Source organism: Typopeltis vanoorti, chromosome 6 (assembly GCF_054136105.1).
Source record: "Typopeltis vanoorti isolate ZY-2024b chromosome 6, IOZ_Tvanoo_1.0, whole genome shotgun sequence".
NCBI lineage: Eukaryota > Metazoa > Arthropoda > Arachnida > Uropygi > Thelyphonidae > Typopeltis > Typopeltis vanoorti.
This window is the reverse complement of record NC_143554.1, coordinates 118140358-118155192: the sequence shown is the minus strand read 5'-3', so window position 1 is coordinate 118155192 and position 14835 is coordinate 118140358. Positions and strand designations below refer to the sequence as shown.

General features: G+C 37.5%; 1 protein-coding gene across 1 annotated transcript in view; it reads right to left on the bottom strand.

Moving 5' to 3' along the window:
- Positions 1–14835, bottom strand: part of LOC150105860 (liprin-alpha-1-like) — a 394932-nt gene that overhangs the window by 101405 nt on the left and 278692 nt on the right. The window lies entirely within an intron of this gene.

Genomic DNA, 14835 nt, shown 5'->3' with positions numbered 1-14835 from the left:
GTTGGAATCTTCTAATAGGCAGTTCATTTTTCATACATATTCATCTGAATCCATAATCACTATTGCATTTCCTTTCTCTGCTTTAACCATGTAGAAAACATACCAAAAATTGAAGTTAACAATTCTTAAAGAATTACAACCTTAACAACTCCACACACACAGATTGGTCTATAATTTGTAGACTCAGTATTATCCCCATCCCTCTGTGCAGTGGAACAATTTTTCCCAAGTTCCATTTTTTGCCCAGATGCAAGACTCGTGCCAATGTGCCATTGATTCCCTAGAGCATCCCTTCAAAACATGTGATGATATATCATCAAGTCCTACTGCCTTATTAACATCAAGTATTCTTAATTCCTCATATACCTTCTGCTCAATCATCATCAGTCCTCATCATCACCATCAAATTCCTGCTATGTACCCTCAAGACCCTCAAGGGGTGTACAGGATATGATAGTACTACATGAAAAAAATTACATCATTATTAATTTCCTATCTACAATTTTCCTCCAAATCAGTCTGTTACTTGTCAAGACTCCAACATTATCAGATCTTATATTTCTATCGTCTAAGGCACTTTGTACCGTATCAATCCACATATATCTTGGTCTTCCTCTAGGTCGTTTTCCTGCAAACCTGGCAGAGAACACTTGTTTTGCTAATCTTTCCTCGCCCATTCTGTTTAAGTGACCATACCACCTGAGATTAGCTCTGCTAACGCATTCCTGGATGCTGACAATGTCAAGTTCTTTCCTAATATCCTCGTTTTTAATATGATATTGCCATTGATGCTATCTGTTCACACCTATAATCTTTCTCAGGACTCTCATATCTGTGGTCTCTAGTCTTTGGTCAAGTGTTTTACTTCTGACCCAGCTCTCAGATCCATAAGTTAAAACTGGTTTGAACACTGTTTTGTATACAGCTAATTTAGTGTTCCGACTAATTTCTCTCTTATTCCATATGAATTTATTCAATTGACTTCCCACCATACCAGCTTTGCTGATTCTGTTGTCTATTTCTATATTTAATTTACCATCTTCAGTAAAAATCGTGCCTAAATAGCTGAAATGTTTTACTTGTTCCACAGGTTCTCCATTCACAACACAGTTGACATTTTCAATGATTCTGCCTATTTTCATTGTCTTTGTCATTTTATTGCTGACCTTCATACCATATCTATTACAACAGCTATTCAATTTAGTCAGAGAATCTTGCAGACTTGTAGCAGATTTATTTAGAAGTATAACATCATCCGCATAAAGCAAAGAGCTGACATTAACATCTCCAATTTTGATATCATGTTTAATACCACTTTCCTTCATAATGTGATCCATATAGATAATGAATAACAGAGAGGATAATGTACATCCTTGTCTCACACCAGATTTAACATTAAACCATCTTCCTGTACTTCCTTCAATTCTAACTGCTGACTTACAACTCAAATAAAGACTAAGTATTGCTTGATATAATGCCCCATTGACACCATATAACTGCAGCGTATTGAATACCTTCTCTCTTGGCACCATGTCATATGCCTTTTCCAGATCTACAAAACTTAACTACAGATCTTTGTTATATTCCCATGCTTTCTCGACTATTTGTCGTAAAGTGAAGATCTGATCCTGACAGCCTCTATTTGGCCTGAATCCTGCTTGTTCTTCACCAAACTTTTCTTCCACAATTCTTCTCAACCGTTTCTCAAGTATACTTGCATAGATCTTGCCGGGAACACTCAGTAGGGAAATACCTCTGTAATTCTCACATGCAGTTTTATTTCCCTTTTTATATATGGGTACTATGAGAGCTCTACTCCGATCATCGGGAATTCGTCCCTCTGTCCAGGCCTTCTGAACTATGCAGTGAGCCACTGTAAGACTCTCACACCACCATACTTCAGCATTTCTGGTTGAATATCATCTACTCCTGCTGCCTTTCCACATTTCAAGCCTTTGATGGCTTTTTCTACTTCAAGTATGGATATGTATTCCTTCCTGCATGCCTAGTCAGTGTTTTTTACCACTGTGCTGTCATCACTGCTTGTTTCATTTAGCAGTTTTTCAAAGTAATTACTTCATACTTCAAGGATATCTTTTTCTCCTGTTTTCATGCCACCTTTATCATCTCTAATTTACAGCACTCTTTCCTCCATTCCTAAGCTTCTTCAACAACTTCCAGAATATTTTGCCACCTTCTTGATATTTATTTGCTATGTTCTTGCCAAAGTCCTCCCATGACTTTTGTTTAGCTAGTTTTACACAGTGTTTAGCATTCTTGCATTTGTCTCTATATTCTCTAAGAGCACAAGCTGACTTATTCGACAGGAACTTTTGATATGGTTTTTTCTTTTCCTTCACTGCCTCTTTAACTTCCTGTGTCCACCAGGGAGTTCTGATTTTTTTATCCTTACAGACAACCTCACCACATGCCTCTCTAGCAGAATCAATCAATGTTTTCTTCAGAGTTTGCCACTGAATTTCCAAGGTTTGATTCCTGTTCTCAAACTCTTTCATTTTTTCTTCAATAATCTTTGTGTATTTTAGTCTACAGTTCACATCTGAGAGCTGCTCAACTTTTATTCACTTTAAAACTTTCTTGCATGTTATTCTTTTCAATATGAAATTCAATTTTATCTTTCTGAAGACTAAATAGTGATCACTTCCAATTTCAAATCCTCTGTACACTCTGGTGTCCTGCACCAGGGAGAAAACATCACTATCAACAATAACAAAAATAAAAAAAATAAAATGACCATCAGTCCTTCCTCCACCATATCATCTACACATACCAGCTTCTCATGATCTCACCTTCATGAGGGTGAAATCACTGATAAACTGCTTATTTAATACTATATCCTCTACACTGGTTACTAATCTGCCAGTATCATCAACTGGTATCATTCTTCCATAGTAGAGCCTCCATAGTTCAGTCGGTATAGACGAAGTCCTTTCGTTGGAAAGACCTGGGGTTTGATTCCTGTCCATCACATGAGGAACCTTTATCTGGTCTATTTTGACTAAAGGTGAGTTAGCCCGTCCCATACAGAGGTAGAGGGTTTTTTCACCAAGAAACTCAGGTTTTTCATTTCTCAGAACAGGCGAGCCAGCCTGTAAGCACACATGGATCTACAGTCATAAATACATACTTAATCCCTCACTAGGAGGGCTCAACCAGTCCTAAGCAATGATCGAGGAATGGGAGGGACCGCATACGAATAAATAAAAATAAAATTCTTCCACAGTCATTCCATTTGGAAGATCTTCCATAGAAATTCTTTCAAACTTTTCTTCTACTTGCCACATATTGAAAAAAAACTCACTTGGATTTTTCTTAACTTGATTGGGCTAATTTTTTCTCATACTACACTTTTACTGCTTTTACCAACCGAGTCACCTTCCTGGCTTGCTCTTTGTGCAACTGATTATTACCAATATTCATCTTGAGTTGCCTCCACAGTGCTTTCTTCCACATTCCATGCTTAATCTCTCTCTTCATTCGTTCATTTTGCTCCTATATTATTTAGTCTTTTCACCTTTGGAATACACTCAAACATGGCTGCTGTTAAATTCTTGATCAATGCTTGGGCATTGATCAATAGCTATTTAACAAGAGCTATTTCTTATTGGTGAGAAGTTTAGACACTCCGTTCACAATCACATCCTCTGAAAATAGAACCAAGTCTAAGACTCTTAACTCTGATGTGCTCTCCCTTACATATTACCTATGATTGTTGTCCCTTAAGTACTCAAGAAATTCATTCTCCTTATTCCCTGATACTATCTCTTCATTCCAATGAATATTGCTGTATGAAATCACCATTTAACATTTTGCCACCATCGTGATATTTATCTTCATATTCTTACCAAAGTTTTCTAATTACTTCTGTTTAGATACACACTAATTTCTTTTTTTATTTTTATCTAATAAATTTAGTTTAATCCTTTATCCAAGTGTGAGCAAACAAAGTTTGCACCTGAAAGTATCTTCAGGACTGGGGTAAGGTAGTACAACACCAGGGCACTCCTTGCAAAGGTGGAGCAAGCTACCAACACTACTATCTCAGTATCTCCCATAATGCAAAACACATCTCCTTGCAGATATGTATAATGTTATGCATTAAGGGAAGGGCCACTACCCAGACTAGTTTCGACCTTTATTGAGGTCTCTTCAGTGGGAGCCAGGCCCAAGTGGAGATACCAGGCAGAAGCATTAGCAGGTCATCTCTACCTATAGGAGTTGCCAAATGGTGTGCCACCCTTTTTTAATAAATGACTGGATTTAGAGAAAGATGTTGAAAGTTTATTTTTCACTTGGTTAGAGTATAATAAAATTAGTTTAATCCTTTATCCAAGTGTGAGCAAACAAAGCAAACTTTGTTTGCTCACACTTGGATAAAGGATTAAACTAAATTTATTATATTCTAACCAAGTGATAAATAAACTTTCATTATTTTTATCTGTATTCTCTCATAGTACATGCTGACTTACTTGCTACACTTTCGATATGCTTTCTCCTTTTCTATGATTACTTCTTTATCTTCCTGAATCTGCCATGGATGTCTGATTTTTCTTTTCTTGCAGACATCATCACTATATGCCTTCTTGATGATTTGGTTCTTGTTTTCAAATTTTCATTTTTCTCTTGAAAAATATTTGAACGAGGGGCTTCTGAAAAGTAAGGTAACACATTGCAGATGTAGACTTCTGTGGCTTATTTGTTCAAAACATATATTTTGGTGATTACACCACATTTTTAATTATTCAGTTACACAAAATACTGAAATAATAGTTCCCAACAAGTTTTGTAAATCGTAGGATTTACATCTTCAGGGGGTAAATAGTATAACTTAAAGTTTAAACAAGAGAATTAATAAATACAAATCATTACCATCTGGCTATTCGTAAACTCAAATAACAGAATGCAGATATAAAACGTTAAAATCTACCTCAATCTGAGCTCGGACTATATGAACGAGAACAAGAACACGTGACATCGTCCAGTATTGTTCAACGTCAATAACATTTTATATCTGCATTCTGTTATTTGAGTTTATGAATAGCCAGACGGTAATGATTTGTATTTATTAATTCTCTTGTTTAAACTTTAAGTTTTACTATTTACCCCCTGAAGATGTAAATCCTGTGATTTACAAAACTTGTCAGGAACTATTATTTCAGTATTTTGTATAACTGAATAATTAAAAATGTGGTGTAATCACCGAAATATATGTTTTGAAGGTAACACATTTTTTGTCTCAAGGATGTTTAATAATAGGAAGTTGAAATTATACAGCAAGAAAGATGAGCTTATCCCAAAGATAAATCAGTTTATCAATATACTGAAAAAGTCTGTGCCCACACCCAGTAACCAACACTGCACTGCTTGTTGAACTTCCTCATCGGTAATGAAATACCTTCTGGAAAGGTGTTTCTTGAGGGGGGGGGATATGGCAAAGTTTTCCAATTATTACAGCACAACCAATCATAAGTGGCATGTGCAGAGTGTGGAATAGCATTGTCGTGCGCCAAAATCACGTCATTTATCAGGAGTCCTCGTCATTTGTGTCGAATGTTGGCTCTCACTTTGTCCAAAATTGCACAGCAAAGCTCTGCATTGACTGTTCCTCCCTTCGGCAAGAAGTCCGCCAACAGAATGCCTTGGCAATCCCAGAATACTGCAGCAATAACTTTTCGTACAGTGGGAACAGTTTTGAATTTTTTGGACACAGGAGATTGTGGATGTTTCCAGATCATAGAGTCTTGTTTGCTCTGGAGGATAAAGTGATGAACCCACATTTCAAATCCTGTGACTAGGCCAGTGAGAAAATCCTGGTCTTTGTTGCTGTATCACAACAAATCCCCCCAAACACATCTCCATGCATGTTGCCTTGTGTTCTTCTGACAATTGTCTTGCCACCCAGCAGGAGCACACCTTTTGAAAGCCAAGGACATGTTGAAATTTTGTAAACAGTGGACTTACTCAAGTTCACCACTTGTGCAATTTCACACAGTTTTACTTGTTGGTCTTCAAGAACAATCCCCTTAATGCAGGAAATGTAATCTTCTGTCTCGCTCAATGAAAGCCTGCCCACCCGATGTCGATCCTTAATGTCACCACAGCTCACTTTACATTGCACCAAAAACACCTGCTTCTTTAACATCACCTTTTTGCCATACAGCAACTTCACAGTGAATGTCACTTGGTGAAGCCTCTTTTGTTTGCAAAAAACAAACAACTTCACAGACACCTGTTTTGAACCATACTTGTATGGTAGCTGCCATCTTGCAACTGGAATTAGCTGTGAGGGCAACAGCAATGCCACATTGCAATGCTGGTCTTTTTGAACGTCATTAACGTGTCCATCTATCCAGTCTTTTATCTCATTTCCTTAGAACTATTAACTATTAGAAAAAAGTGTTACCTTATCTTTCAGAAACCCTCATATATTTGAGTCTATATGACTCTAAAACCTTCTCTTTGATTCTTTTTTAAAACTTTCTTACATATTTTTCTTTTCAATATGATGTTCAATTTCATTCTGCTTAAAATTAAACGGTGATCACTTCCTATTTTTAATTCCCCATATACTCCTCGTGTCTTGAATCAGTGCAAACATATCACTGCCAATAATAACATAGTCAATGAGACTTATCACACTTCATGTGTCTCCTCTTCAAGTGAATTTGTGTTCATTACTATATTGGAACTTGGTTTTAATAATGACTAATCCATGTCCTGAGTAGCAATTCAGAAGGTACTTACCATTATCATTGGCCTTGCTCTTTGTGCTAAATTTTCTCAACATTTTATGACAAATTTCCAACAAGGACCAACCTTTATCTTATGGTGGATTCCTTCTTTAATGATTCAAATTTCTTAGTAGACTGTTTGGAACCATAGGCAGAAATAAATCTCATTGTCCAATTCTGCATTTTTATGTGATTTTAAGAAGCACATAAGAATGTGCTTTTTAATACCTGATATTTAAGAAGATTATGTTTAGTGTTGAATAATACTCCTTCCTATCCCTTTAATTCTCTAGTAAATATGGCATCCTGCAGTTGTTTATTTAGAAGATGCTTTCCTAATTTCATCTTATTTACGTTAGTAAATATCAACATAATTGGTAACACCAATTATATCAACATTGTTCTTCTCTAATTCTTCTGCCAATTCCACCTCTTTATGTTGAAACTGCAGACAAAGATGGTGCCCATTTACAATTCTGCTGATGTTAAGTTTGAGTCTATTCCAGCTGACTTTTCACTGTTTGTCTCAGTTTCCTCTGAAAATTGTGGGGCTTTGTTTAATCAAGTGATGCCCCCAGATGTCATCATATTTCATTATATTGTACCATCATTGACTTTGGTTTAAGTCAATACAGAATACAGTTAGGTTATTTAAATTCTAAATTGCTCACCCATCCTTATTGAATTGGTATCTAGGCAATAACTACTAATGGGGTGCAACATAAGAAAGTGGTTAGACATTATTATTATTAGTAGTAGTAGTAGTAGTAGACCTATAGGGAGTCAATGACTCATTGCATGAGATCCTTAGTCACACACACACACACAGCTCATCATACTGTGAATTGAATGCATTCACTGTCTACACGCTCACCACATTTCCATGCAATGCATTCCAACCAAGCACAACTCTCCATGCAAAAAACCTACTCCTCACTCCTGTGCTTATACCCTCCTTATACAGCTTCCAACAATGGCTTCTTGTTCTTCCCCTATTTCTACCCATTCTATGAAAAATGATCCATATTAACCTAGTAATAACCTCTTACCAACTTAGATATTTCAATCATGCCCCCCCCATTCTTCTATCCACATTACTCTGCAATTTACATTCCCTCAATCTGCCTTCATACTCTACATTCTGGAGACCAGAAACCATCTTAGTCAATTGTCTCTCAACTTGTTTCAACATCTCTTATCTGTATGAAAACCTGGTGACCAAATCTGAGTATGATAATTCATATGTAGTCTGATCAAAGCATTATAACTTATACAAAGGAATCATAACATCCTTTCTCCTGCATGTCAGTGTTCTTTGCATCATTCCCATAATGCACTGTACCATCCTCACAATTTTAGCTAAATTCCCCAAAATTTCATGTCCTTATCCACCAACAACCCCAGATTCTCTCATCTGCCCCACCTCCTCTAAGCTCACCAATCTTATACTCTGCATCCCAGTAGCGCACTCAGGGTTTAATCTTGTGGGGGGGGGGCGAGTTGAGTAGACAATTTGAGAATACACACTATGCATCGGATATGACCTATGACTGAGCATCTGCAATGATTGCTATTTCATAAGTAGTATAGAAATAGAGGACATGACACAACATAAATAAAAAAAAATTAATTTTATTAATTAGGAAAATATTTTTGGAAAATGTTCTAGTGTTTTTTCCCTTTTTCTTTGGGGGGCAGCATGGCCATTGCCCTCCCCCCATCTGGGTGCACCATTGCTGCATCTCACCTGTGCTTTCCAAACTTTAAACCGTTACACTTTGAAAGGTTGAACTGGTAGCCCCATTAATCTGTCCATTCAGAAAGTCTATTCAGTTTCTCTTGCAAGGCTACAACATCCATTCTACTCTCATAGTTCTTCCCAACTTTGCATTATCCACAACTAACTGTATGTCACATCACCATTCAAATCCTTTCCAATACCATTTACATATGAATTAAACAGCAATAGTCCCAAAACAGACATTTGGGGCACACCACTGGTGACCTTTCTCTCCAGGATATTGTTCCCACATACACAACCTGCTGATACCTATCAGACAGCCAATCTCCAATTCAATGCACTAATCTACTATTCAACCCCATCTGTTCCAATTTAATTATCAGCTTGTCATGTGGCAATCTATCAAAGGCTTTGGCAAAATAAAAGCCTTTGATTTTGGTTAGTGCAACCTTGCCAAAAGTTATAGGCATTAGTGAGACTTGGCTAACAGCAGTGATGTAGTTACACAGATTGAATGTAAAGGGTTTGTTCTTTTCAGGGAAGATACGGAAGTGGGGGGGGGGAAGAGTACTGCAGATGAATTGCAGCCAAAAAAGAATAGGAGACAGGTGGGACAAGCTGTTCATTTGAAGCCACTATGAGATTAAGACCAGTATATGACAAAATATGATCTGGAAGACATGCATTGCCAAATTAGTACGAGTACAGGTCGAGTGATTATTCGGGGGGGGGGGGACATCATCTATGGAGATATAGACTGAAAGGAAGAAAAATCACATGACAGGAAGGGAATAGAATTTATACACCTGCTAAGAGATAATTACTTAAGGCAGGACATGATGGAGAGGACTAGGAGTGGGAGAGAGTAATGGACCTGGTCATAGTATCAGAAGAGCTATCCATAACCAAAGAGACAACATTGCCTCCAATTGGTAAAAAGTGAACATACAGTCTTGACTTGGGAGATTGTAAAACAAGAGGAATATTCTATCAAGAAGAGGTATTTGTGAAACTACAAGGCAGGTGATTATGACATGCTTAGGAAGAAGCTTAACTCTATACCATGCCATAAAACTGCAGGGTAAGGATGTTGGTATACAATTTAATACTTATGTAAGAAGGGTTAATCGGGTAGGAGTTAGATGGATGAGTAATATTGCTAAGAACGAGCTGCAGAAGAAGAAAATGCTGTGGAGGGTATATAAAGAGAAAGATGACCAGCAAACTCATGAACAGTACAAGGCTGATGCAATCACACACACACACACAATCAGCATCAAAACAGAAAGATAATACTCTTGCCATCGTTAACATGCACATGAGCTCTAGAGCCATCTCCGACATCGGAGTTATAAAGTAATCATTTCTCAGAGTGTATACAGCAAATAGGAAGACCAGCATGGAAGATGTCAGTGCCACATATTCTTTTGGAAGCCTACTGATATTGAACTCATCAGGGAAAACTATAACCAAAATGTAAAGGAATCCCCTCCATCCCTGCATGCACAAGGGCACTGCACCCCCTTAATCATAGTTACAAAGTAATCCTCTCTATTAGTGTATATAACAAATCAAAAGAAATGAAAACATTAGGAAAGAACTAGATATTTATAACATAAATGAATAGATCAAGGAATATAGAGAGAAATGGAAAGATATCGTTTGTAAAAAGAGATGGATAGATATAGACCAAAGGAAGAGAGAGAAAGAGAGAGGAAGATCAGCGACAACATGGAAAAAACCAGTGAAGCCAGAACAGGCAAATGTTTAATACTTGAAGAGCAGAAAAAGAAGAAATGAGTATGGCAGATGTCACCTACACATATGTGCAAGACTAAAGTTGTTGCTGTCATCAAAGACAACTTGCACCAAAATGGATAGCAAGTCAACGATCAACTCACTTAACCTTTCCCAACTGGCTAAGAGAAATCAATCCAAATCTCCAAATTAACTTTGGAAATCCGAATTAATTAATGAAGGTTCATCCAATACAATAGAAAAGATGAATATTCTACTCCAAATTAGGCTCATACAATAAAGGTGACCAGCGTGACAAGGAAGGCAAAATCAGATTATAAAAAGAATCTAGCCAAGCAAGCCCAAGGAAATCTCAGAGTTCTTTCATTATGTGGCAAATAAGAAGAACAATGACCATGGAAGATTAACTTTATGGGTGATGATGGTCACAAGGAGATAGAAACGGATAAAATAGTTGAGTTAATGAGTGACCACTTTGCAAAGGTATATCATCCTAGTGAGGTTACTGCTTTAACCTATGTATCAGACACTAATGTGGGAATGGAGGTGGATGAATTGGAGGTTCTTAGGATATTGTAGAATCTCAATGTAAATACAGCTGTGGGATTAGATGGAATATCAACCAGGGTTTTGTGAGAAAGTGCAAGGGAACTGACAATACCTTTGACTAGGCTTTTTAATTTAAGTCTCAGCCCTGGTAGAGTTCCAAGGGAGTGGAAAGATGGCAAAAATAATTCCATTGCTTAAGGGAGGTTCTAAGACTGCATTAACAAATTATAGACCAACCAGTGTCCCAGGTGAGGTGGTAAAAGAATTAGAAATATTGGTCAAAAAGAGAATTCAAGAATGGGTAGATAAAAATATGATACTATATGAGGGTCAGTCATGCCTTATTAATTTACTAACTTTTTATAATAGAATAACAGCTGAGTTGGATAAAGGAAATGGCTACACAATGATTTTGCAAAGGCATTTGACAGAATAGCTTATGTAACTCTGTCATGCAAATTAGAATAAAAGGAGATGGATATAGAGGGTGGCTGCTGGACAGATATCAAAAAGTGACTAGTGGTGTGCTGCAAGTTCAGTGCTGAGACCATTGCTGTTTAATTTGTACATAAATGATAGAGGAAATAACCTGAAAGGAAATATTCAAGCGATGTGGAGAGCTTGCAGAATGATAAATAGGCTGTCAGTATGGGCAAAAGATAATGGGTGTCAGTTTAATATCGAAAAATGTAAAGTTATGTACTTTGGGATAAATACACATTAACACAAGAGGATTCAGAGGCGAGTGGCAAGATGGTGAGTGGCCCGTGGAATATTCCCTATGAGGATAGACTGAATGTGTGTGGATTGCAGAAGTTAGTTGATAGGAAAAAAAGAGGGGATACGAAGAAACATTTTATTTAAAAGGATAGCTCCTATTTTATAGGAAAGCTGCTGGAAAAATGTTTCAGCACTTGGCTAGAGGGACCAGAACAAGGGGACATCCCTGGAAGTTGAATAAAAGTGTGGTTAGTAGGGATGTGAGGACTAGATTTTTTTGCTTGGAGAGTTGTGAATGAATGGTTGCCAGAATCAGTTGTGAGTGCTTGTCTGTTAATGGGTTCAAGGACAGGTATGATACATTGTGTGAATAGATTGGGTCTCCTGCAATGAATCTTCAGACTCCATGGAGGTGTCCATACAACAACAATAATAAAAATCTAAACATACCATCATGTATGCTTCCCCTTTACCAAATGCACCTATCACCTTGTTATCATAAGTGAGCAGATTGCAAAAACATGACTTTCTTTTAGCAAACCCCATGGTGTCCATCATGGGGTTTGCCAAAGAGAATATTCTTATCACCCCAATTCTGAATCACTTTTACCACAACTTCTGACAAACACACTAGTCTGAAATGTGAAGTCTTAGTCTTATCATCACCCCCTTTATGAAGTGGAACAATTTTGCCCTTCTGTCCACTCCTCTGGAACTTGGGCAAATCTAAGACTCAAGTTAAAGAGGTAAGTTCAAGCTGTTGTTAACTCTTCTGGAGCATTTTCTCAAGACATGTGGTGACCATCAATCCTATGGCTTTATTGACATCATGTTTACTCAATTCCTCATATATCTCCTGCTCACTCACCATCAGTGGCTTGTCCTCCCTTCCTGCTGCTCTTTAGTTCAGCATGGTTACTTTCATGAGGAATGAAACACCTTTATGAACTACTCATTCAATAACTCTACTATATTCTCCTCACTGGTTATCATTCTACCATTCTCTGCAAACAGTATCATCCTTCCAAAACCATTCTTTCTACTGACCACATATTGAAAAAAACTCCCTACAACTCCTTTTGGCCTCATTAGCTAATGGCTAATGAGGCCAAAAGGAGTTGTAGGGAGTTTTGCTGCACTTTAGCGAGTTACCTTTCTTGCTTGTTCCTTCTGCAGCTGACTATCACTACCACTCTTCTTACTGCCTGTAATGTTGCCTTTTTCTAAATTGCATTCTTCGCTTCTCCATTCATCCATTTCTCACCCATCCAACCTCTTGACCTTGGGAATGCATTCAGACATCGCCTCTGCCACAGTTCTTGAACAGGTCCCAAGCAGCACTGGTTTCCTTTCCTTCCAATTATTCATTCCATGATATAGCTGCAAGTTATCTCCTGAGAGTGTCATAATCACCAGTTTTATAGTTCCACATATATTCCTTTCTCATAGAAGTTCTCATATGACTTACCACTACCCAAGTAATCACCTTGTGGTCACTCTCACCAATTGGAGAAAGATTCAATACATCATTTTCAATAGCATTCTTTGATGAGATAATGAAATCCAAGAGCCCTGATCTGCATGTATCCTCTGTTACATACTGCCTAAGGTAGTTGTACCTCAAAAATTCAAAAAATTCATTCTTTTTTGCACCCAGATGCTGTCTCTTCATTCCACTCTATATTATCATAATTAAAAGCACCCATGATCTTTTCTTAAGTAGCCAGACTGATTTGCCCTCTGCATTTCCTTCTCATTGCCCTCCACATTACCAGGACTATAGCAACACCCAACACTAGATACTTCATTCTGTTCACCTCCACCTCTCACCATACTGTTTCAAAACCACTGCTACTGTCTGCTCCTTTCATATCCACCTTAGTTGGAGATAACTCCTCTGCTAACATCAACAACACTCCTTCCCTTCTATCTTACCTATCCTCACAAAAAACATCACATCCATCCATCTCTATTCCTGTTAAGATGTCATCCTCATCTAGCTATGCCTCACTTATTCCAACAATTTTTGGAAGAATATATTCTATTAATGCTGCAATTTCATTTTCTTTATTTCATATACTTCTAGCATTTGTAAACATACATACTAGCTTATTTCTGGTTCTATAACAAGCCTCCCCAACCCCCACTCCTCAGATGTGACTTCTCCATATTCCCCACATATATGGTCATACCCATCCTTTGTTGTACACACATACAGTACATCTGCTCCTGTATTCATCATCCATTCTTCTCACAGTGTCTCCCTGTCCACCCTGACTTCTCCCATTTCCCTGTATGTCTTGTGTTCCTTCTTTCATATTCCCTTCACTTATGCCACTCGCCTCTGCATTCACAATCTCTCCTACTTTACTTACCTATTGTTGCATATCACTTCTTACTTCCTCAGGTCTTCCATTCACCATCACTCACTCACTCTCTCTCTCTCTCTCTCTTGCAGTAAGAGTTTCTCCAGCTGACACACCAAATCTATTCAAATGCAGCCCATCTCTTTTATGTCTCCATTCATCGCTCAAATTCCTCCCACATATTCACATAATGAATTCCTTTCTGTTCACTCATCTCAGCTAGCATCCTGTTCATAATCCTCACTCAGCATCTCATTTCATCTGAGCAACTCACTGACTAGATACCTACCACACTTGTATCTTTTATTCTCCTCAGAGTAAAAGATACAAGTGTGGTAGGTATCTAGTTATCTCCTGATATCCATTCTTACATTCTCCTTGTTGCCATCCAGATCATTTGTGCCAAATTAGGTCTCAACATTATGTCAGAAATCCTGGTAGGTTCTCCAAATTCCTTAAAAGGCTATGTGGAGGTCTCCTTCAATAAGATATACATATTATTAAACCATTCAATTATCTTCACATTCTTAAATGAAGTAAATATTGTCTTATTCAATTTTACGTCTTAGTTATGCATACATATTGGTCTTGTGATTGATATTTGTGCATATGTAAGAAAGAGAAAATTACAAAAATATGAATTTTGACTAACACTCATATGTTGATTCCTAGTTAATTATAATACTGTAATAATGAAGTACGTTTAAGAATGTCTATCAGACTGATCCAAAATCACTGGGACTCCTGAATGGTAACTGATAGGACTAGAATTTGATAAACAGACTCCTCAGAAGCAACACAAGGATATGATTAGTTCCTGCTTTACATCAGGTAGTTCAATGAAATTTTAAAAGAGCTACGATCACCATATTTGATATACAGCTTCTTTCTGTCATTTAAAGAACTCTATCAGGATATTGCTGGGCCCCCCATCTACAGTTATATAGAC